Raw genomic sequence first — 22,256 nt, 5'->3', positions numbered from 1 at the left:
GCGGAAAGTATGCTCCAATAAATTGGATTCAACGAATGATATTTTAGAGCTAGTGATCCTAGACTGAGTCACCAATTCACTTTACCTACGTCAATTTAGCAAATTTCAGGGTTTACCTAGCAGTCATGAAGCACTACTATTCCATATGTCGAAAAACAAATTCACCGTCAGGCAGGCACCATTTCACGAGGTCCTGTGCCAATCAAGAAACCAGTCAAGTACCCTAGTTGAATCGTCAGACATTTGCAAAGAAATCATGTTTTCATTCTCTTAAATACTTATCTTATCGGGTGTTTAATTTTGGATATTTTGGGGGAGTTTCAAGGTTTAGGTATACCTAATTAGTAGATAGCTAGATAAGTACCTACCTCTGCTTTTTCTAAGTTTGAAATGACATGCTTTAAAATACTGTGTGCAGTCGCTATGAAGAAGTGATGCTGCCACCTTCACAAGGTGGTTGTTAACTTTATGCTGTGGCAGGCTTGAGCTTCAATCTTTTCAAACAGGGTTAAGCTACGTAACTCTAATATCATTGCCTGCAGGTGCTGTTTTCTTTTTTTTTCTGCTGGTTTAATGGCTTCGTGTCTATTACCTTCAGCCAACTTTAGACAATGTTTAATGTCTGTAGACATCGTGGGATCTCCATGCTCCAGGCTTTTCAAATTTTCAGGGATTAGGGCTGAGAAGAATCTGTTTCAGCAGATCTACTCGTCAATTCCGTGAAAATTAGACGAAACCACCGGTATTTGGACCCGGGACCTATTGACCTAGAGTCAGATGCGCTGACCACTAGGCTAACCTGGCCGGCCAGGTGCTGTTGGAAGGTCTCCATTCTTGAGGAATGGTCTCTAATCTGAAGGAGGTTCTGGAAATCCTCACTACACATCACATCTATAACCTACAGACAACTCTTATTCTAACATCATTTCATTTTTTTCTACGGTCTCAGAGGACTCCATGTCTGTTCCTCAAATCCTCTTGAGGTCTCAGGATTCTGGAAAACAGGAAGTCTAAGGTGAAACTTGGAAACAGGAAGTGAAAACTGGAAATTTAAGGTGAAAACCGGAAGTGAGAAGCATAGGCATACCTAGGTCATTTTGCTAGAGGGGGGGGGGGGCTGGCTGGCCCCCTATAGGAACCATCTGAGGGTTGCTATGTGAAAAACCTCCCTTAATTTCCATTTTACATATTGTTGAGCATTTCGATGATGAAACTTACAAACCACGTATCTCGGTCTGCAACAATGCGGACTTCCTGTCATAATCTATCTTTTAAAAATGGAACGATGTTGATTTGTTCTCCTTCAAAAAATTAAAATAGGAGCGGAAATTTTTCAACTCCGCAAACAAAATACGTAGTTTGAGAGTTTCACCGTCAATTTGGGGCCTCTCTGCCGTGCTAAGGAAGAACACCACCGTATGCAGTGGTGCCCATCCCCCCCTGAAAAATTTTGAATTCATACGAGTTCCACCCCAAATCTGAATTTCTTCGCCCCTCCACCGGGAGGTCTGGGGGTATGGAATACCCCACAGGCGAGGGGGGGTGAGGGGGGCCTCCCCCGGAAAATTTTGACATTTTTTATGTTATTTGGGGGCAGTTTGAGGCGTTTCTTTCAGGTTTTCATGTAAATCCTACTTATTTTCAATTCAGTTTATTCTTGCATGACATTCTAGGGGGAAAATCAAAATTCTAGGGAGAGAAGTGAAAATTCTAGGGGGAGGAGTCAACATTCTACGGGGGGAAGTCAAAATTCTAGGGGGGGTGCAAATTCTGGGGAGGGAAGTCAAAATTCTAGGGGGCGAAGTCACAATTCCAGGGGGGAAGTCAAAACTCTAGGGGGGGGGGTTCAAAATTCTAGGGGGAAGTCACAATTCTGGGGGGAAAAAACCAGAGCTCCCCCAATATTTCAAAAGTGAATAGTTGCTCGTATGAAAAACCCGGGTTGGGCACCACTGGCCGTATGAACTTTCGAGAGTTGCCAAACATCCACTCTGAAAATATTCATTTTGAAGAAATTTATCGATATTTCTCCTCGAAATTTTCACACATTTTCGATCAAATTGCAAACTAAATTTCCTGAGAAATTGGAAGAAAAATATTCGCAAATGATCTTTAAAATTAGTGATTTTTCGAAGGAAATTTGGCAACGCCTGAAGATTCATACGGCGGTTTCCCTAAGCACGGCAGTCTCACGGTGACTCTAAGCGATTTAGGGACGAGATTCGTCTCCGTCGTGTTGCTAGGTGGCTCCTGTTTTTGAGAGGCAATAATAGAGACGTTGCATGTGTGAGGAATTTGCGATTTGACCGATGAATCTTATGTAAAAGTTCGCGAGGAACACGATGGTGCCACTGATTTATCTGAAATCAACTCCCAAGCTCAAAAAAAAGCTCTCAAGTTGAGGCCAAAATGGAGGGAATATCCCACGCTATCCTGAGAGTCCACCTCTACATCAAAATGATCTCTCCATGCAAAGATAGGGAGCAAATACATTAGCAGGGTTGCCGTGTCCCCGTGTTTTGGAGTCCCCAAATAAAGTGGCAGCCCTGTCAATATATTTGCTCCCTATCTTTGCATGGAGAGTTTGTCTTGATGCAGAGGTGGACTCTCAGGGTAGCGTGGGATATCCCCTCCATTTTGGCCTCAACTTGAGAGCTTTTTTCGAGCTTGAGAGTTAATTTCAGAGAAAACCAGTGGCACCATCGTGTTTCTCGCGAACTTTTACATAAGAATCAACAGTCAAATCGCAAATTCCTCACACATGTAACATCTTCATTATCGTTACGCACAGGTTAATGCAAGAAATTGATCCATAATGCGTAACAGCATCGAAACTGAGTAGAATGATATGAAATCTATGAAGATTAATCGAAAATGAATATCGGAAACCACCATAATCTGATGTCATCCTACTTGGTATTAATGCTGCTACACGTCGCACATCCAGGGTCGGACTGGTTCACATCTGCAGGCTGATTATTGGAATCGATAGACAAAGCAATAGACAAAGAAGACAAACTGAAAATGTAGCGATCCTATTGGTGGAAGCGGGTGGTTGCAATGGACAAAGGAGCTAAGTAATAGACTAACTAACAGCAACCAACGAGGGACCCTGTAGTTAGTCTATCATTTCCCCCTTTCGTCTATAACAACCACTCGTATCAACCAATACAATCGCTCCATGTTCCCCATGTCTTCTTTGTCTGTAGCTTTGTCTATCAATTTCAATTATCAGCCCGCTGCGGGCTGATCATTGAAATAGACAGACAAAACGATCGACAAAGAAGACATAGGATAAATGGAGCGGTCCTATAATGGTTGAAATGGGTGGTGTCTATAGACTAAGGGAGAAAATGATGGGCTGACTGATGGGTCTCTGGAGGGTTGCCGTTAGTTAGTCTATCACGTATCTCTTTTGTCCATTGCAACCACCCGCTTCCACCAATAGGATCCCTCCATATCCCTTTTGTCTTCTTTGACTATAGCTTTGTCTATAAATTTCAATGATCGGCCCGCTGAGGGTGTAGACCCGTGGCTGGTTAAAGGGGCGTAATGTGATATTTCCCGGCAGGGCATCCCCCACGTGGAGGGAGTTCACACCATTTTGGGAAAGCAGCACAAGTTTACGCTATTTTCAGGTTCAAAGTCGATTAATCGTGTAGAGTAAAACTTGCAAAATTGAACGTATTCAAGTAACCGATAGACTTCTGAAATTACAGAAATAATAAAATATTGAGGCCGCCAGACGCATCCAAGCACCATTATTTCCAAAAGAACCGAGCAAGTGCTCGAGCACGAGCTTCTACGAGCATCAACACCGCCGAAGCTGAGAGAGACGTATTCGAGCCTCTTTTTTAACTTTTCTCCCGAATCTGAGAGACACCTCATTGACAGCATATGTATAGCAGAGCATTGAGAGCTCACGCATCGCGTCATCGCGCCTTCAATTTTTCAGATGCAGCACGGACGTCCATCACGTACGAATAGTTGTATCTCTGCGCCGTCGTCAACGCACACCCTTTCCCTCGCTCTATTTCCATATTGTGTTCGTTTCCGTTCGTCTTATTTGTCGTGGTGCTTCAAGGACTACGTGAGTTACAGTTACTCACGAACGAGTAACACAGCCGAAGGTAGGGCACATGTATTAGGGCCTCGTTTTTCAACTTTTCTCCCGAATCTCACCAGCAGTATAGAGCAGAGCATTGAGGGTTCACGACTCCGCCATCGCGCCCTAAATTTTTCAAATGCAATGTGGACATCCACCTTCCGCGAATAGTTGTATCGTGTTTAGATGCCTATCATTTTTGAAATTTGTGATTAGTTAAGGTCAAGTTTGCTCAAAATATGCCATAGTATGTCTCAATCAATAGTCACTTTGAAAAGGAAGAAGTATATTTAAAGGTCTCTCAAGAGCTCTGTAAATGGTGCATACGTCTAAAAACCGATAACCGACCATCGCTTCTAAAGGAGTTACACATAGGGCATGGTGAAAGCTTTTAGTTTCGGGACCTCAGCATTCTACTGTTGACTTACTTACATGGTTGATGTCCAACAACGTGTTGGCAGTTTCGTTTTGCAAACAAGCATAAAATGGCCGAAGTTTGGGAAACTTGTTCGGCTCATGACGTCGCCCGAAGCTCATCATCCCCCATGTAGGCTGGTCAACAGCCGAAATGGTAATGACTGTTGCTCCCTTCTAATTGTCCATCAGGAATTGTTGAATCCCCGAAAGTAAAAAATTCCACACGGTGTCTACCGTACGGAGAAAAAAACCTCGTGCGTGGGACCCGAAGTTGAGGTCATATGGATCTCTGAAGTTTTCGGATCACGTGTCTAAAAACTTGAGGTCCAGCTGCCGAAGTTCGGGTCAGACATCTGAAGTACTTCGATATACACCGTGGTTCGGGTCACACATCTGAAGTACTCCGGTACATACCGAAGTGCCTCGATGTCTGACCCGAACTTCGGCAGTTCGACCTCTAGTTTTCGGCTGCGTGATCAGGAAACTTCAGAGATCCATATGACCTCAACTTCGGGTCCCATGCACGAAGTTTTTTTCCCCGTGCGGTCCCCAATGTCCCCAATCATCCCCGATTTTGGGAGGGTGTCCCCGATATCCCCGAAAGTCCCCAATTTTCTTGTTCCGGTCCCCCAAAACTGACAAAATTCGTCCCAAACACCGGCACTCTCCAATTTTCCTGCCGGCCGCAGCCGCGCGGTATAACCAGGAATAGAAAAACTGAAGTTTTGCTTGGTTTTTCGTATGTTTTCATCGGTTCATCATGACTTGTAAAATAAGTCGCATGAAAAACGCTTTCTAAAACTCTAACTAGCTTCCTTTCTCCTAGTATTTCAGGGAAAAAAGTCCCTGATTTTTTTTTTAAAAAAAAAGACACCCCTAAAAGTCCTCGATTTTGGTTTTTTATAACTGGTAGACACCCTGTTCCATCCATCGTCAAGATGCTAGTGGAGGGTCTCTTGTATCTGTATGAGACAAACCGAGCCAAAACTTCCCAAAGAGGCTCGGAACTGTAAATAAAATTAGCTTCATTCAGCGAAAGTTCGCATGGTACCCACATTCTCGGTGAACAGGTACTCGTGTTGGGTCCATTCATAGGCGCGTATGTTTTCATCGGTTCATCATGACTTGTAAAATAGTCGCATGAAAAACGCTTTCTAAAACTCTAACTAGCTTCCTTTCTCCTAGTATTTCAGGGAAAAAAGTCCCTGATTTTTTTGAAAAAACATCCCTAAAAGTCCTAGAATGTCCCTAATTTTGGTTTTTTACAGCTGGTAGACACCCTGTTCCATCTATCGCCAAGAGGCTAGTGGAGGGTCTCTTGTCTCTGTATGAGACAAACCGGGCCAAAGCTTCCCAAAGAGGTTCGGAACTTTTAAAAAATGTTTCGGTATTTCAGAGAAAAAAGTTCCTTATTTTTTTCTGAAAAAACACCCCTAAAAGTCCTAGAATGTCCCCGATTTTGGTTTTTTATAACCGGTAGACACCCTGTTCCATCCATCGCCAAGAGGCTGGTGGAGGGTCTCTTGTCCCTGTATGAGACAAACCGGGCCAAAACTTCCCAAATAGACTCGGAACTGTAAGTAAAATTCGCTTTATTCAGCGAAAGTTCGCATGATACCCACATTCTCGGTGAACAGGTACTCGTGTCGGGTCCATTCATAGGCGCGTATGTTTTCATCGATTCATCATGACTTGTATAATTAGTCGCTTGAAAAACGCTTTCTAAAGCTCTAACTAGCTTCCTTTCTCGTGGTATTTAAGGAAAAGAAGTCCCTAATTTTTTTGAAAAAACGCCCCTAAAAGTCCTCAATTTTGGTTTTTTATAACTGGTAGACACGCTGTTCCATCAATTGCCAAGAGGCTACACTCAAAAAACAAGTATGGGAAGAGTGACTTGTCGGCCGAGTTATGGATTATGGAGCCATGGAATATATGTCGTGGAGCCATGCTTATAGGTTCACGACCAATAAAGTATGGCTCAGAAAGTCATACTGTAGACGGTAAGTCACTTTGGTTAGAAATTATGGATCTCCGAGCCATTTTTTATGGGTCTCAGAGTCATACCTTTTTTTGAGTGTAGTGAAAGGCCTCTTGTCTTTGTATGAGACAAACCGGGCCAAAACTTCCCCAAGAGGTTCGGAACTTTAAATAAAATTCGCTTTATTCAGCGGAAGCTCGCATGATACCCACATTCTCGGTGAACAGGTACTCGCGTCGGGTCCATTCATAGGGGCGCGATGCGGTCGGGTTTCGGCTGAGGCGCCCCGCCCTGGCGTCGCGGCGCCGTGGTGCGCCCGCGTGCAGCTGCAGCCGCCATCCCAGACGCGGCGTCGCGGCGGCACCCTCGCGAGTCGCTCGTGAACGCCCGACGCGGACCGACGCGCGCTCCACGCTCGCCCGACCGCGACCCTAACCTCACTCCCCTATACGCGCCTACCCGAAACGGCGTTCCGCGAGTAGTTCGCGCCAATCCAAACGTCGACGCGCGAGTTTTTTTTTCGAAAGCGATCCCCTCGCGCGAATCAAAACGAAATCGAGGACCCCGGTTTTTTTCGTTTTCTTCCCCTAAAAAACGCTCGACAATTGTGCGTTTGCGTTCCGCGAGATGTCAAATCCCTGGCAATCCGAAAGATGCGAATGAATTTCGCCCCCCCCCCCCCTCTCGTTGATAGAAACTTACCGCACACAGAGGGCGATTCGGCGCGGGAAATTGTAAAGTTTGAGTACAGTGCTCGTGACGTCATTTTGTGATTGGGCTTTTATTCGATTTGGAATTCTCAAAATTGAACGCAGCGGGAGTTTCGACTCCGGGTAGTAAAAACTGCCTCGAATTTAAGCATAATCGTACGGACCATCGACGCTTCCGATATTTCTGTGACAGATTTCTGAACTCGTGATTTATTCCGGGCCGGAAGTAAATCGATTCGCAGTGTCTCCTGCCAGACAAAGTCAACACCCAAAAAGCGGAGGCTGGGAATCCGGTGATTCAACGCGTTTTAAAAAGTGAGGTGGAAGTTTCAACAGTGGCAGATAATGATGGTAGATTCGTAAATGGTGGAATGTTAAACAAAATCGTGAAATCTACCATTGAGCACCGTCGAAAAAGTTGACTTTCTCCTTGAAATTTGAAGACCGCGACGAAAATCATAACGGATTACGTTTTTCTAGTATGAGCCTAAGCAGCAGCTAATTCTGCTGTAAAATTGTTTCGGTCAAAAGTATTTACTCTATGAAGGATTTTGTGACGCTTGGAAAGCCAAAGTTGGAACATTTGGAGTAATCGAGAATTCTATCATTCAAACTTCGGCGAGAGATCGTTCATCTATACTTGAATCAGGTAATCATCGCCTTTTGTTTAAATTATGCCTCAACGGAGCCAGACGTATAAATCGTAGTGCTGAAATGAAAAAGAAATAAACTGTCGCATGTCTTACTGCAAGTACCTAAAAACGTGAGGATTTACTCAGTTGTATCTAATCACTGAACTGTTTCATTTTACCCCTGCTGGTCGCATTACCGTGGTCAAAAATGACAAGTGCAGGGTGTCTAGCGACCGGAAATGCCATGGAATTTTTTCTTGCGTCAGGAAAATCAGAGAGAACGTCAACAAATTCGGCATGACAGAGAATTTTCTTTTACAAGCGATTTTTGTGTCAGGGAAATCGAAAAACACGGATTTGTCGGAATTTCCGCTGATGTCTTAAAGATATTTAAAGGTGAGGTAAAAGTATCCCGCACAAGTTTAGGCACCATGTATTTTGCTCTAATTTATTACATTTTATGTATTCCTAAAACATGACAAAAGTCTTACTTACATCTTAAACCGTGTCAAAAAATGAAGAATATTTTTACATTTTGTCCCGGTAATGTCTGGAATTATTTTTTCCATCTGTCAAAGAATTTTAAATTTATTCCTGGTTCCTTGACCGCTTTTTAAGGAAAACCATGGAAATGTCTGGGATTTTTTTTTTTTTTTTTTTTTTTAAGTTGGTAGACACCTTGCAAGTGGCATTTACTTTTTAACAGATGACCTGACTTTTGGGACAGCTCGGAGTGAAAAAAGACTTTTATTAGTGGCTCAATTTCCTTATGGAAATTTTACTTGGAATAGGTAAAATTGATGCGTTGAAACTTTTCAACTTTAACTCAGGAGGTGTGTGTGAGAGAGAGAGAAAAGTTTTATACTGTATTCATTATTTTTGCTCACAAAAAACCCAAGTCCTTTCGAGTCACTTAACTAATTTCGGTGTATTTTCCGATTGAGAAACATTCTTGTGCGGTGACTTTTTATTTGGTAAGATTAGCAAAAAAAGCCTATGAGAGGAAAAATAATTTTAAGCCAAACTTCAGTCACTCGTCTGGCCCATAGGATGTGTTTTGTTGCTAATTTGACCTACGTTATCGATTTTGGGTTCTTTTATCGAGCGGAGAATTTGAATTTACTGTTTACCGTGTAAACCGTAAGCGTTGGATAAAGTTAGTGCTTTTTTCAACGTGCGTTAGTATAAAAGTGAAATTTTTATTCCAAAGGAAGAAGCTCATTTGAGCACATCTGTCTCTCAAAGAGATATGTTGTTTGGCTGCGCTACATTGTGTTGGACCAAACAGGATATCTCATAGAGAAAAAATTGTGCTCAAATGAGATTTCTCCTTCTGCAGTGAAAATTTCAGTTTTATATTGAATTTTCGGCAAAAACACCAACACTCTGTCTGTAAACGACTCGAGCATTGAACCGCAATTTGTCTGCATGTAAACGTTGACCCTCCTTTAGGCATGAGTCAATTTTTGAAGTTTTCAATATGTTCAACCCATATTCTGTGTGAAATTTTGATGAGGAAATGTATATATTTTAAAGGTCTAAAAATTCTTACTTTTCCATGAGACCTATTGTGACTGTTCATAAGAAAATGTAACAGGAACACTTTTCTCAGAGGAAAATGTTTCAGTCGAGTGGTCTTTGTCGAAATAATACGAAAAATTGAGTTTTGAATTTTTAACGGACAAAGTTTTATAGTATCCCGCCATGAATTCATGTATTGCCAATTAAGACCACTAAGTCGCATAATAATTTGTAAATTTCAAGTCTCGAACATGACCTAGACTAATGTCTTACATTGATTACTTTTCATTAATAGTGTTTTTGCATTGAAACCCTCACACATTTTGGGAGTTTTTTGTGCTAAATGTTACCGAAGAATCCCTTTACATGGAGAGAAATCAACACAAAAGTTTGGTTAATACGGGAAGTAAAACAGAAAACAACCCTAGCCTTCGGTTGACAATTTCAAGAGAAAATGTCAGTTATCTTGAAGAAATATAATAAAAAACGAGTGGTTAATACCAACGTCGCAATCGGATGAATGCATTATATATACATATATATATAACATATATGTATATATAATACACATATATATGTATATATATACTTTTGCGAAATTAACATTACTAGTTTATGCTATTATGGCTAAAATTTTTGCTAGATTTTCAAAATGTTTGCCAAATTAGCGTATGGTTTTGCTCTGTTTACCAATTATTTTGCGGAACTTACTAAAATCAATCGCTAGAAAAAAGAAAGGGGGGGGGGGAAGAAAAGACAAAAAGAAGGGAAAAAAATAAATAACATAACATAAATACATCGACATAAATTCAAACTAGGAAAAAGCTCAAATAATTAAAACTGGAAAAAGACGCAATTATAAAAAACAGTAATTTGGTAAAGAAAAAAATGAGAGAGAGTTAAAAAAAACGAAAATTTGTAATACATGAATAGGAATATGTTGAGTACAATTAATAAAGAATTTGAAACACAAATTACAGGATGAAATAAAAAATAATAAATAAATAATAAATAATAAATTCTGGTAAAATATTATAAGAATCCGTCAATAAACAAACATATTACGGACTCAGAGGCCTGCGATACAGCATATATATGTATATATGTTTCACTTCCTATATCGGCCAAAAGTTGTCTTTCACCTCCCGTATTGACGCAAGAACACAAATATTTTTATCAGTGTAGGAAGCGATCCTAATATCTCAATTTCGATTTTTTTAGGCTCTGAAGTCCCTTTTACCACTCGGCTGTCGCATAACGAAGAAAAGTCTCGTAAATCACGAGTTGGGAATTTCAGTGGACTTGCGAACTGAACCTCAATGATCAATCGGACCACATTTTGAAATTCGGAACTATAATGTCTGGCTCATTTGTAAAAACACTTATGTGCATAGGGAAACTAATGGTACCTACGTTGCTTCGAAACTGAGCTAGAAATTATGGTTCCTAATTGCAAAATGTAGTCCAATTTTGCTTTTGTTAATTGTGTCAGAAGTTTGGATTGAATGATTCTGATATGAATTGTAAACGTTAATTCCTCCCTTGTGCGTTGTCCCGGAAACTCTCGATAATGTACAGGGCTTCGCGCGGAGCACTGATAAGGAAAGTTGTTTTTTGGCGCTTTAATTTTCACCCTATCTTGCATTCTATTAAGTTCTGAATATATTATTGACGACAACTCAAAGTAGATTTAACGGATGTCGCTCAGAGGCGGATCCAGCAATTTGGCAACACCGGGTTTTCTCCATTTAAAGCTATGCTAAAAGATCGATTCTCGTCGGAGCACCTGACCCCTCCGAGAATCGATACATCTCCATAAGTTTAAATGGTGAAAAAACAATGTTGCCAATTTGCCGGATCCGCCAATGATGTCGCTGCCGGTTATCCGCTGAAAGCACTGTTGACGTGAATCTCATTTTAATGGTGAAATTATGAAAACACGCATCTCGAATTTTTCATTCTCAAGGTCCCCTTTTATTTTATTTTTTTTAAGAGCCTTACCGGGCGTATTTGTATGACATTTTCGGAAAATATTCGTGGAATAGAATACGGAATGCTCGTAAAATTACGTGCAATATCAATGATCAGTCATCCGTTAAAAAAAGTGACGGGAAATCTCAGAGTTGTAAACTGAGATACGATTTGTAACTTTACCACCAATATGTTATCCTCTTACCGTTTTTAAAGTGTTAGTATAGGTAAAATATGTTATCGTATTACCAAATTAAAATTAGAACGTTTTGAAAGAGAGGTCCATTTTAAACCAGGCGTCTGAAGGGTCGGAAAATCGGGTAAAACCCGGAATAAATTTTCCGGAATTGCTCAGAAAAGCAAAAAATTGACACGGAGTGAATTTAATGAAATTTGGTATTTTTTCTCTACATTCCTTTTGATGTTTTGAAGGAAGTTATAATCAAAAGGAAAGTTAGATAAAGTAGAAGTCTTAGGTCAATTTTGAAATAAACGATAGAAATTGCTCTATTTTCATACTAGCCGGTAAATTTTTCATCTACACTGGAAAGAAAGGAATCTTAAATTTGCTGCCAAGAAGTATTTCTTCTTAAATCAAGAATTTTGCTGGTTAATATAAGCTACTTTTTTACTTAACCCAAGCATTATTTTTCTTGAATCAAGAAAAAGTCAGCTTAAAGCAAGATAAAGAAAATTCTTGGCGGCAAATTCAAGAATTATCATGCTTGATCCAAGCTACTTTTTTTTCAGTGTAATAAATTACGAAATTTTTGATAATTATTTAGCATAAAGTCTGGAAAAGTTGGGGAGTATTTATATTATTGCATTTTTTGGTAGTGTTTCAAGACAATATTTTTTCCCTTGGATATACTCGAAAATATTAAGGAATTTTTTCCAGAAATATCTCAAAAAGTCAGCGAGTTAATGTCATCTTTGTTATAGAATATCGGGAGAATCCGGGAATTTTTGTCGAGAGAAAACAACGGACTGTCGTTATATCTATCAGGATCAGGGGCAAGGCGAATAGCCAAGAAAATGTTCCCTCTCTTGTGAGGAGCATCTATGAAAGCTTGAAAATCAATATCTTTTTCGTCAGTAAACACCTGGCAAGTTTAGGAAATTGCACTTTCTTTCAGGAAATGTTCATCATTCTTCTGAAAGAAACCCTGAGAAAGTCACGGAATGTTGGTCTCTCTTGTCAAAGAACACCCTGAGAATTTGTTTCTCATGAAATCTGAGGCCAATTTGGAAACACGAAATGTCCATTTGAGCGTCTCGCAAAAGGTATGAGTGATACACCATCGCGTTAATCTTTCTTGCGCCAAGGAAAGAGAGAGAGAGAGAGAGAAGAAAGGAGAAAAAACCCTTGAGTAAATGAACGGAACTGAAGCAGTGTCTTACTAGCTTTATTGATCTCGTCTTCCGAGCCATTTAAGAGGCTTAACCCGCTATCTCAACCCCAATAAGAACACGCCACGATTGAGTTTATCTCCGAGGATGCAACCACTTCGACACGTAAGAGCTATTTTTGCCTATTTAGTGAATTCGAAGGCGAGCAGCGCTCTGTGCCACGGAATAGAACTTGAAGCGAGCAACAGAGCGCTGTTCCCCTTCATTGCGGATATAAAGGCAACTATATCGACGCGCAGGAGCTGATTTTGCCTATCCGTCGTAAATGAAGGCGAGTAGAGCTCCGTGTCATCGTGAATCTCAAGTGAGCATTGAAGTTTGACCTCAAATTGAGCAGTATATTTTTGAACCTGATTTGGCCTAATCGGTGGAAATGAAGGCAAAGTGAGCCTTGGTGCCAACTGCCTGAGAACAGAATCTCAACAGGGCAACAGGTAGTTCGTTTTCATTTGTAAGGGACAAACATCTACCTAGCATTAAATAATATTATCTCTTTCTTTTAGCAGTTTTGCTCTGTGATAACTTTCGTGAGATTTTCACTTTCAAGTCAAACAATAAGATCTTTTTCTTTCTCAACACAAAATTACAGTTAAAAGTTAAAATGGCACCCACCTCGTATCCCCGATTTTGGAAGGGTGTCCCCGATATCCTCTAAAGTCCCCAATTTTCTTGTTCAGGTCCCCAAAAAATGACAAAATCACCGGCATTTTAAAATTTTCCCGCCAGCCGCGGCGGCGCGATATAACCAAGAATAAAAAACTGAAGTGTTGCTTGGTTTTTCATACGTTTTCAGCGGTTCAACTGGACTTGTAAAATAAGTCGTACAAAATACGCCTCTGAACGCTCTAAATAGCTCCCTTTTCCTTATTATTTTGGGGAAAAAGTCCCCGATTTTCTTGAAAAACCCCTAAAAGTCCCCAAAAGTCCCCAATTTCGGTTTTTTGTAACTGGTAGACACCCTGCGGGCCGATTATTGATATTGATAGACAAAGCTATAGACAAAGAAGATATAGGGGTTATAAAGCAGTCCTATTGGTTAAAATGGGTGGTTCTCATAGACTATAAGGGGGGAAATGATAGACTAACGGTCGGGTCTCTCGTGGGTTGCCGTTAGTTAGTCTATTATCTACCTTTCTTGTCCATTGCAACCACCCGCTTCTACCAATAGAATCCCTCCAAATCCTTTTTGTCTTCTTTGTCTATTGTTTTGTCTATCAATTTCAATAATCAGCCCGCTGGTAGGATTTTTTGTAAATGTGAAATGACACGCGAGATAATAATATTAGGCAATGTGAGGTGCACACTGAAAAAAAATTCTCGGCGTTTTTACCGAGGTCCGTTGGTACCTTTACCATCTCACTTTTTTTTACAAATTATCGGTAATTTTATCGCGACAGACTAGTAAGCTTACCTAAAAACCGGTATTTTTACTGTTTCTTTTTCAGGTAAAAATACCACTTTTATCGGTAATCAATTCCCGGTAACTTTGCCATTTTATCTCAGTAATTCTACCACAGTCGATAAAAAATATTGGCGTTTTTACCAAGGTCCAGTAAAATTACCGAGAAAGTTCAACGATTTTACCGAGATTTCTCGGTAAAATTACCAATTATTGGTAATTTTACCAAGAAAAAACTGGGACCAAATAGAACCCTGAATTCTTGGTAATTTTACCCTTTTCTAGTAAATACACCGAGATTTTTTTTTCAGTGAATAATCAGCCCGCTGGTAGGATTTTTTGTAAATGTGAAATGACACGCGAGATAAAATTAGGCAATGTGAGGTGCAGTTAGGTTGATTCTAGTCAGAAGCGTCCGCGACTGACAATTCCAAAGTTGGTCTTAATTCCAGTCCGTGTAGGGGGCCCGTCGGAGCGTGTAGAAAACGCGGGCGCTCGAAAATTTGAAGAGCACGAATTTATTCTACATTAAATTCAAGCCTCCCGCGGAACAGCAGCCGACGCTCGCCGGAAAAAAAATCCGTTCCGAGTTTAATTCCATTCAAATCCGCGCGTATAAATATTTATATACTCCCGGTGTTTTTTTCCCTCGGGGGCTTTTGTTTCTGCGGGTATTTTTTCTTGCTGTTTTTCATCTTTTTCCTTTTTTTTTACTTTTCGAAGACGGAACTGTCGGGAACATCTTCAGCTCCCGACGACATTTGTGCGGTCCTCTGAGTTATGCCGCCGAACCGAGTGGAAAATTGTAGGTTTTCCCGGAAATTGGACTTGTTCACGCTGTGAGGAACTATGCACGAATTAATTAAATCAAAAGGAGCTACGTATATAGGATGGGAGTCCTTTTATACTGAGAGTGAAGACAATGCGAATCCGTTTCTGATTGGTTCCCGTATTTTAGGCCTTCACAGTGTCACAAACAGGGATAAAGATTACATTTTCACCAATTGCAAAGACCATAAACTGGAATGGACCGGGAATTGGGGGTGCGACAAGGAACAAATGGAATGACACCCGATCTGTCGTTTGTAGAGCACGTATTTTACTTAAGCTCTACCATTTGATGGCGCGATTATTCTAACACGAGTTTAAATAATCGTGCCTAACACAATGCGGTGGGTTTGAAACGCATATTAGCGCCTAAAAATTTGTAGGAATACTTCACGCATTGCTCTAAATTAGGGTCCTTTTATACTGAGAGTATAGACAATGCGAATCTATTTCTGATTGGTTCCCTTATTTTAGGCCCTCACAGTGTCACACACAGGAATAAAGATTACATTTTCACCAATCGCAAAGACCATAAACTGGAATGGACCGGGGAATAGGAGGTGCGGCAAGGAACAAATGAGAATGAGAACGGAGATAGGATTTCAGGAATGGGTTGATCAAAGATTACAAAAAAGTGCGATTTGTGTGATATTTATTCCCGTTTGTGACATCCACAAGCCGCGTTGTCTCAACTCTCTCTATAAAGGGACTCTACTCGTTGTTCTTTTGTCCAAGGGATGGGATTTGAGATCCTAAGTCTCGCCCCTAGAAGATGAATGAATGTAATCGTGTTTTAATTTGTCTGTTAGGACATACACAAAATGGACCGCGTTAAGCAGGAAGGAATCAAGCCACATCAACCATTGCCGAATTTAATTAGGCAATTTAATCTTTTACATGAAACGGTTGTGCGGATTTTTGTGAAATTTCAGCGAATTTTCTGCATGGTACAAGGCAAATCCTTTAAAATTTTCAAAATTCGACCGGCAAGTCGAAATCAAAAAGTACTTAAAATTATAATGTTTTCGGCCTCAGAAACAACAAGCGAATTTTCGCGATCGAATATCATTCATCAAACGAATTGATCTGTGCTGAGTGATGCCGATGATCGGTGACAGCTGGAGCCAATCAGAGTTCAGATTTTTTCTTTTTAAGTGAAATTAGGAAGAAAACAAAAAAACACGGAACACCAAAACATAGCAAATTGCAAAAACACTAGACTTGAATTGACAAAACACAAAAACAGAGAGAAATGACGAAACAAAAATTCTGGTGAAGGATGAAGATTCTGGCATCGATTGCATCAATTCAAAAATCGAATTAAAGTCCCGAGGTGAATTCGAAATTTTAAACTGATGGAATTTCAACGGTCTCCGGTGAGCCTTGGAGAAAAAAAACTCATTGGATCTAGAGTACAGACTCTTGACAACAATGACAAGAAAAAATGCTCTTGATTCAATCAGATTTTTGCTTAAATCAAAAGGAAATCCGTTCAAATTAAGAGGCTTGGTTCTTGATTTAAGCCAAATCCCGATGGAATCAAGAGTATTTTTCCTTGTTGATGTTTTTAAGAGTCTGGACTCTAGATCCGATGTGTTTTTTTCCAGTGAGACCAACGAAGAAGTCGAATATCATTTAAAAAAAATGTACAATCGTCGAATATCATTCAACGGCGAATGATATTCGACCGCGAAAATTCGCTTAACTTTTCTGGAGTAAAACGGAATCTTCATTATTCCGAATCGAGCAGCTTTCAAGGCAAGGAACTCAACTCTTCCGAGCACGAATTCGTTCTGCAGGAAGGGGAAATCATTTATTTTAGTTGCAGTTTCACAACCGCGTCTTGAGTGATTCAATCCCATTTTCGTATGGGGAGGCTCAGTCGCTTCTGTTTAATTGGTTGAATTCTAGTCGAGGTGATTTCTCTCCGCCGCTCCGGGGTTTCTTGGATTCGTGATTAAGTGGTGTTCGTTGTTTCAACCGTGCTCTTTTCGATGTTCGGTGTTTGTCTGACAAGTGATTTTTTTTTTTTTTTTTTTTTTTTCTTAACTTAGAGGCCATCTAATAATTACTCTAATAATTTACTTTTACGGGTTTTTCGTGACCCTCTTACCCTTCGAGACGCTCTGTAACGCAGCGCTGAGCAACCCCTTTTAAATCATGTAACGCTGGCTCTGATAACTCCTTATTCTCCTTCCTCACCACCAGCACAATAGAGATGTTGCATGTGTAAGGAATTCGCGATTTGACTGTTGGTTCTTATGTAAAAGTTCGCGAGAAACACGACGGTGCCACTGGTTTTCTCTGAAATTAACTCCCAAGTTCAAAAAAAGCTCTCAAGTTGAGGTAAAAATGGAGGGGCTATCCCGCGCTATCCTGAGAGTCCACCTCTACATCAAGACAAACTCTCCATGCAAAGATAGGGAGCAAATACATTGACAGGGCTGTCACTTCATTTGGGGACTCCAAAACTGAAAACACGGCAACCCTGCTAATGTACGCTATCTTTGCATGGAGAGTTTGTTTTGATGTAGAGGTGGACTCTCAGGGTAGGGCGGGATATCCTCTCCATTTTGGCCTCAACTTGAAAGCTTTTTTCGAGCTTGGGAGATGATTTCAGAGAACACCAGTGGCACCATCGTGTTTCTCGCGAACTTTTACGTAAGAAACAACGGTCAAATCGCAAATCCCTCACACATGCAACATCTCCATTCCTCAACATTTTGCAACAACAAGTTTGCCTCGTTTGCCAATATTTTGCCTAATAAAAAAAAACATGATTAAGATTACAAAAACAGTGACGTTCCTCCTGAATTCTTATTGAATAGTAGCCATACTTTCATAATTTTAAACATAGTATTCACTCAGCTTGGAAGTTTTTGAAGTAAGGAAAGGTCGCTAATCAAGATGTATGTGTTATTCAACAGAGTGTGTCTAGCATCAGAATTTTTCCGATTTGCCCGATTCTATCAGGATTTGAGGTCAATCAGGATTTAATCCCGATTTCATCAGGATTTGAGAAAAGTCGGCCGTCCGATCGGATTTTTTATGGATCTATTTCTGTGAAGTTACATCACATTAATTTTTCTCCGCAAAAAATCCGGATTCGGAAGAATTACGAAATCAGGATTTAGCAGTCAAAAATCAGGATTTCATCAGGATTTCCCCAAAATGAAAAAAAAACTAAACACCCTGTCGATTTGACTCCATGGAGTTCTAAATTCCTATGACTATACTATTTCCCCCATCTGTTGCGTCGGCGGGGGGTTCTGCTTTGCCTCCGATGGGAAGGCGCACTTCATCGGTAAGAAATAATTTTTTTTTTTTTTTTTTCAACGGAACCGATCAGCGTAAAATTTAAGCCCGGTTCGAGTAAGCGCCCTGGGAAAACTGCGAGACTTCGGATCTGCTGACGACATAATTGGATATTGCGAAGCCTCCGTAGACTGCAAGAAAATAATTAGACGGGAGTCGTGCTCTCTAAACAACCCTCGTAAGTACACTCAATTATGGGGCTCCAAATAGAGACGAATTCAGTGCTTACTCCTCGCTAGCCAGATTGCAGCTCGTGCTTTCCGCAAGCCGTAGTAGCATAAACTATCGGAAATTGGAGGAGTCAATATATATATATATTCATGAAAATTGAGGGTACGAGTTGTTCGAGCCTTAAAATGATTGCTCTCGGATGAAATGTACGCGAAGAAAAATTAGCGTAAGCAATTCGCCGCATGCACTTAAATTCCTAATTATGTCAAGTTCCTCCTGGGATTGGATCAGAGAAAATGGATCTTTGTCTCCGAAATAATCTCCTTTTTATTTAATTTTTACATATACGGGAAAAGACGGAGACAAAACCGTTCTACGCCATAGCTTCGTAAATTTTCAATAGGTTTAATACATGTATTATTTGTAGTTAGGGTTAATATACATGTATTTGTAGTTAGGGTTAATACATGCATTTGTACTTCTCTATATTTTGAATAAAGAAAAAAAAAATCAAGAAATTCTATAAAAAATTACAACGTTTATTTGGGTCCTTTATCGAAACCAAGATAAAACATCGGAATTCAACATCTGATTAATTATTGAAATTATTTATCAACTTAAATTGTAAGTTAAGAAAAAAACTAATTATATTCAAAATTATAATTAAATAAATCATATAATGTAAGTTTCTCAAGAAGTTCCTTTAACTAAAAATCACCGAAAAAAAGGAATTCAAATGTATAATTGAATCCTCTTGTTAGGCGTTTTAACCGTTAACCTTTGTTTTAAATTTTAATTCTTCACGAAAAACTTTCCTCACAAATTAACGATTTTGTCTCCTATTGAAATTTTACAACTCTGCCAACCCAGAACCTCCGCTAGTCAGATGAATTATGAGTTCTTAATTTTTAGTCTCGAATTCAAACACCCGTGGTTCATGAAACTTTGGACGTAGATATGACTTACAATCGCTAATTAACAAGGTTTTCAAGCCCGTTTTCAATTATGTTGGATCCTCGCTCTTGTATGAACGCTCTCAGTGATGACGCAGCAGCTGTGTATGAACTTACCTTACGTAACCAGGAGTTAGTTCTCTCAACTAGCCACCATGTTGGTATAGCGGTCTCCATTCCTTGCCGAATCAGTCTCATGGAGATTTTTAACCATAGAGTACATAGAGTCGTAATGTAAATGGGAGAGCTGGCGCCATGTTCTGCTCGACGAATTCCGAACCCGGTGTGCGCCGAGTTCGGGTCGCTTTTTCGATACATTTCCGATCCAAAATGGCGGTGTGGAATACGTGGTAATTCTTATCTCCTTTGTTGTTGTTGTTGTTGTTGTTGTTGTCATCGGAATGGCCGGGTACCCGTGTATCGCAAACAATCGATTATGTATCGAAAAAGTGACCCGGCGTCACACTGGAGTCTCGGAATTCGGGACATGGAAAACGCTTAAAAGTGGCGCCAGCTCTCCCAATTACATCACGACTCTATGTACTCTATGTTTTAACCTATCCGTATCCATCTTATTCTTCGGTGTTAGGGCTCTTGTCACGCACAATGAGACAAAAGAATTTAAGGTGATTCGATGGACGCCATATTTTGTGTCAGAACGGCATGCGATTTATCGCATCAATTGGTTCCATTTTTTCAGCTACTCGTCGTTTTTCTCCAATTTTGAGATCGCAATTCTATTCCCAGGAGACTAAAGCACTCACTAACCAATTTTAACAGAGAAATTCAACGCAATAAAGGTGTGGTTTTTAAAGAGAGACAACGTCGCATTCGATACTGATATCGAAACTGCGCTCGAATGCGATATTTTCTCTCTAAAAAACCACGCCTTCACTACGTTGAATTTCTTTGTTAAAATCGGTGAGTGCTTTAGTCTCCTGACAACAGAATTGCAATCTCAAAAGCCCTGGATAGACGATCAAATTCCGAACCAATTCCGATCAAAGTAGACATGCTGATGACTGATGGTCACCATCTACCATCGAATTTTGACGGGCCGCACTTTTTGTTCAAAGTAAGATCAGAACGGAGTACCACCATTCATCATTTCCTGCCACAGGAAAAATTTCTGCCAAGCTTTCATTTTAAAATGAAGCAAATTAATGAGTTTAAGACTGGTGACTCCCGACAATTTGATGCTACTTCGATCGGAATTGGTTCGGGAATTTGATCGTCTATCCAGGGCTAAAATTGGAGAAAAATGACGAGTAGCTGAAAAAATGGAACCAATTGATGCGATATATCGCATGCCGTTCTGACAAAAAATATGGCGTCAATCGAATCACCTTAACTTCAAGAATTGACGTAAACAGAAGTTAATAAACCATACAAGATGGGCTAGAAGTAACTGAAAAGTGACTTTATTTTATATTTCGAACAAGTGAAACGGAGATAAATGACGTCAAAATGTCACATCCCCAGGCGGCAATCGCCCCCCCCCCCCCCCCACAATCTCACGCAAACTAACGAGAAGCACATTCCCCGATAATTTAGCTATGAAATAAGTAGCAGTACTACGAACTTTAATCCATAGACGGCCTCTATGAGAATTTTCAAGCAGGACTTTTCAATTTTTGAAAATTGGTTCAAATTGAGGACACCGCACCAAGAACAGCCGATAGGCGTATAGGTCGTTATTACGCCCATCTGCATTTCGGATTCTACGTACCCTGGACTATGCTGTGATAGCGATAAAATATAGATAGGTAACGCCTCGAGGTCGAAAAAACCTTTTTTTTTCGAGTTAAGTCAGGCCACTGGATCGATGGGTGCAAGAACGACCTATAAGCGGGCCTATAAGAAGATTTGAATCGAAATAGCCTTATACACGCTGGCTTTGTCGATTTCCTTTGACATTATTGCAGTGGTGAATGCATAGCTAAAATGCGCTCCAGCCAGAAGTTTGTTTAGCAAATGAGTAGTTTTTATAGGAGCATTGAAAACAAACAAATGGTAGGAAATAAAACATAATAATAGGAACTATGCAAAACAATAATCCGGATAGCGGAACTTGGCTGTTTTGAAAACGCCTTCAAATGCGGCGTGATACCTCGCGCATTCCGGAGAGTTCAAATAGTTGTATCATTGCGCCTTGGAAATGCGACGGAAGATTACAATCGAAATAGCCTTATACACGCTGGCTTTGCCGATTTTCTTTGACATTATTGCAGTAGTGAATGCATAGCTAAAATGCGCTCCAGCCAGAAGTTTGTTTAGCAAATGAGTAGTTTTTATAGGAGGATTGAAAACAAACAAATGGTAGGAAATAAAACATAATAATAGGAACTATGCAAAACAATAATCCGGATAGCGGAACTTGGCTGTTTTGAAAACGCCTTCAAATGCGGCGTGATACCTCACGCATTCCGGAGAGTTCAAATAGTTGTATTATTGCGCCTAAGGAATGCGACGGAAGATTACAATAAAATTGATTTCTAATCGTGAATTTCTCGAGAGCGACATGTTGGAGTGATCTCCGGTTTGCGCGAGCATTCTTGATTTCTCATCTCTTTTCTATCGATGTATCACAAAGGGGAGGTTGATTTTTGAAAATTTAGTATTCCCCCCCCCCCCCTTCCTGTAGGCGTCCCCAAAGAGGTTCCAAAAATGAGCCCCCCCCCCCAAAAAAAAAAAAAAAAAAAAAAATAACAGCCCCTTGCCACAATGAGCAATGGTCCAAATTGGAACCTCTTCCTTCACTTGTTCGAAAGATATATATTTACTTTTCAGTTACTTTTGGCCCACTCTGTATAAAAGAGAGAGAAAATAAGTCTCTTGTTTTTCCC

At 40.3% G+C, this 22,256-nt stretch overlaps 1 protein-coding gene across 4 annotated transcripts in view; it reads left to right on the top strand.

The window, feature by feature from the left end:
* LOC109039076 (5-hydroxytryptamine receptor) overlaps positions 1 to 22,256 on the top strand; it is a 657,585-nt gene that overhangs the window by 499 nt on the left and 634,830 nt on the right. Inside the window, exon 1 of one of the 4 annotated variants that reach the window (XM_072304244.1) lies at positions 5,069 to 7,859. The exons of the other annotated variants lie outside the window; for them this stretch is intronic. The gene's annotated coding sequence lies outside the window, so the exon portion shown is untranslated. Of the gene's footprint in view, positions 1 to 5,068; positions 7,860 to 22,256 lie in introns of those variants that run through there. 4 annotated transcript variants of the gene reach the window in all.

The sequence above is a fragment of the Bemisia tabaci genome, chromosome 9 (genome assembly GCF_918797505.1).
Source record: "Bemisia tabaci chromosome 9, PGI_BMITA_v3".
Lineage (NCBI taxonomy): Eukaryota > Metazoa > Arthropoda > Insecta > Hemiptera > Aleyrodidae > Bemisia > Bemisia tabaci.
Note: the sequence above shows the minus strand (reverse complement) of the source record. Positions and strands in the feature narration are given on the sequence as shown.